This window comes from Xenopus laevis, chromosome 2S (genome assembly GCF_017654675.1).
Source record: "Xenopus laevis strain J_2021 chromosome 2S, Xenopus_laevis_v10.1, whole genome shotgun sequence".
In the NCBI taxonomy this organism is placed as follows: Eukaryota; Metazoa; Chordata; class Amphibia; order Anura; family Pipidae; genus Xenopus; species Xenopus laevis.
Genome location: NC_054374.1, coordinates 81,069,956 through 81,073,038, shown reverse-complemented (window position 1 = coordinate 81,073,038; position 3,083 = coordinate 81,069,956).

Below are 3,083 nucleotides of genomic sequence, written 5' to 3'. Positions count from 1 at the left end.
AGAATCTGTATTGGATCAGTATTTGAGTTCTATCTTCTAGTGATAGCTGAAAAGCACCTGAAATTGTCCCTGTTGCTTCCCACTGACTTGAATTAAAAACACTGAAGCTTTCAGACTTTTCTTTTCAAGTTAAAGGAATGTGGCAGAGTGGGGTCAGGTTTTTTTTCAGATGGCTTAAACGTGCTCTATAAACTGGGTAAAAGCATTTTAATCTCTTCTTTGACAGTGCTACCAAAAAATGATTATTACTAAAAGCAAATAAAACATCTTTTATCCAATGAAAAAAGTCATGTTTTAAGCCTGCAGCCCTTTATAGAACTAAAACTGTCTCTTTAAAAAGTTAGTTGTATCTCTTAAAATGTATTTGACACTTGGGGTAAGGCCAGACATGGCGTTTTACGTTGCATTTTTAAAAAAGCTCCGTTGGGGCGTAAATACGCCACTGAAACCACATGCAACCGTCAACATTCGTTTTTCAGCAAGTAGGTTTCTTTTCTCAGCGTATTTCTCAATGTTCTCGTTCCCTATAATTCCGCTGACTGGAAATAGAAAAGCTATTTAGAAATAGAAAAACAATTTTTACATGCAAAATGGAGCAGGAACGATCGTCAATATGCAGCGTAATTATGTCACCGCCCGTAAAAACTTATATGCGTCATTTATCTTGCGAGAATTTGGATGCCATATTTAAAATACGCTGCGTATTGATTTAAAGTGTGGTTTCAAACTTGCAGATCTCATAGAGTCTATCGATTTGGTAATTTCTTGACGTTTTGGCGTTTCTGCTAAAAAACGCCAATACTGGCGCCCCGTGGCGGATTTTAGCTTGCAACTGCCCTGTGAGAATTTCCATAGTGTGTTTTCCATTAGTTTCAGTGGTAGTGCAGTTAATGCGTATTTATGCCCGATAGAGCTTTTTTTTTTAAAAAAAAAAAAAAAAAAAAAAAAAGCAGCATAAAAATGCCATGTGTGCCCTTGCCCTTAACATAAAGGTTATTGGTATAAAATAAAAAGGTAGTATTGCTCCTCACCTGTTCTTGCTGGCTACTGCTTTTTCATATGTGGCCTCCAAACAGCACTGCTCCATTTCTGTTTGACACAGCAGACTTGTAATGGAATAACCTTGGAATATACACCTCCCTCAGACATAGCAGATCTCTCGTTGGAATCAGTAGGTGAAATGCTGCATATGTTTTTGTAAAGAATAAAAGCTGATGAAATCACTGCAACCAAAGAGATGAAACGGAATAGGAAATACATTTAAACAACGTCCGTGTGTTGTTGCCACATCTATGACTTTGTTTATTTTTTATTTCCCCTTTCCAGCTGTTTAAGTGGCCACGCACAGCTGTACTAGAAATAAGTGGTTCTGTTTATTAGACAAGGCCTTTGTCTGCATGAGCACATTATTTAAAATCAAAGCTAGGGATTTAGTATCCTCGTAGCATGGCAGGTTTCCTTCTAAAACAGTGGAAGGATTTTGCTTGTTTAATTTCTCATCAAAATGGTTCATTTCAGACATAAAGTGTTCCATTTCAAAAAGTGGTACGATTATTAAAAGAATCCCATGAAAAATTGAACAGTTAAACCTTGTTGGCGGAGGAAAGCATTTTAGCTTGTTTTCGTTCCGACTACTGGATGTGACTTGATTGTGTTTTGAGTACTTGGTAAGAAACTCCACCAAAAAGGAAGTGCACCTCCCTCTGAACCTTCAAAAAGGGAAAACTGAGCTATTGTCACTTAGATGTTTTAATGGAGGTGCAGAGCAAAAGTCCTTTGTATTTCATGCCACGAGTGCTACTTGTAGGTTGGACTTTATTACAATATTACAATCTTAAACCAGTACTTCTCAATTATGAATACTGTACGAAGATCAGTGTTATGACAGGTGTCCTGGGGCATGAACTATTTTAGGCTGCCAGTATTCTGTGCACCTCTAATACCTGAGAATGATAGAGACCTGGGGTGATCACCTTTTTATTAGCTTTGGCTAAACATTTGCAGTCTGTTTTACATCAGAATCAAAGGGTTACTATCTTTGATCTACCCGATTCCTATCATTCTATTCTGTTACAATGACTATAATCTTATTCCTCTTATAAAAAAAAAGTCAATAGTGGTGTTACGTAGTAGATTGGATCTTGTTTCAATGCCTTTGGGACCGATTACTGAGACTTTCAACTGTTTCATCATCACCGTTATCAGTGACCATATGATTCAATGCCAGGAAATAGATTGGCTGATCAAGAATCCCTCTTGCTATGTAAGGAATAGAACAATATGGTAACAACCAAGAACATTGTTCTTAAGGTGGCCATAGACACAAAGATCCGCTAGTTTGGTGACATCGCCAAATGAGCCGATCTTTCCCCGATATGTCACTAACGGGCATGGCTTTATCAGGGGTAATCTGAACATTCGGCCCTGTGGCCGAACAATCGGATTACGATGAGAGCGCAATGGGCTCCGGCGGGGCGGTCGGGACAAAATCAAACCTGTCCGATCGACCAAACGACGATCTCCGCCGGATGAAAAATGTCAGGACTCTCCACACACGGCCCGAAAATCGTATGAATCCTCGATTCGTACGATAGGATCTTTTCGTCTATGGCCAGCTTTAGGGCTTCTTTCTTCATCCAAAGAATTCAATTGGTCTGCATAATTACTTCTTGACACTACAATTTTATTAGAAGCAGATCTTAAGAAATAGCGCTACCTTGCACTTTCTGATCAAATGTTATCTGACCATCCCAAGTTTTTTTTTTTTTTTTAAATACAGTATATAAGAAAAATGTAATGTAGTAAAGACTACATTACAATAGAAAGCCGTCTACAATGCACTTCTTAAACTGAAAATGGACTCTATTCTCAAAAGGAACTCTGATTATGGCATTCCAGACATTCTACATATTTAAAAATAAACCTTTTTATTATATATAGCATGTTTGAAATGCTGGTACAAGTAAGATAAAGCATCAGCACTCAAATTACCTTTCCTAAATAAAAACACTAACCATGTTGTTAAAAAAAAAAAAATATATATTTAATCACTACATTCATACATCGTGGACTTTGCACAAAAT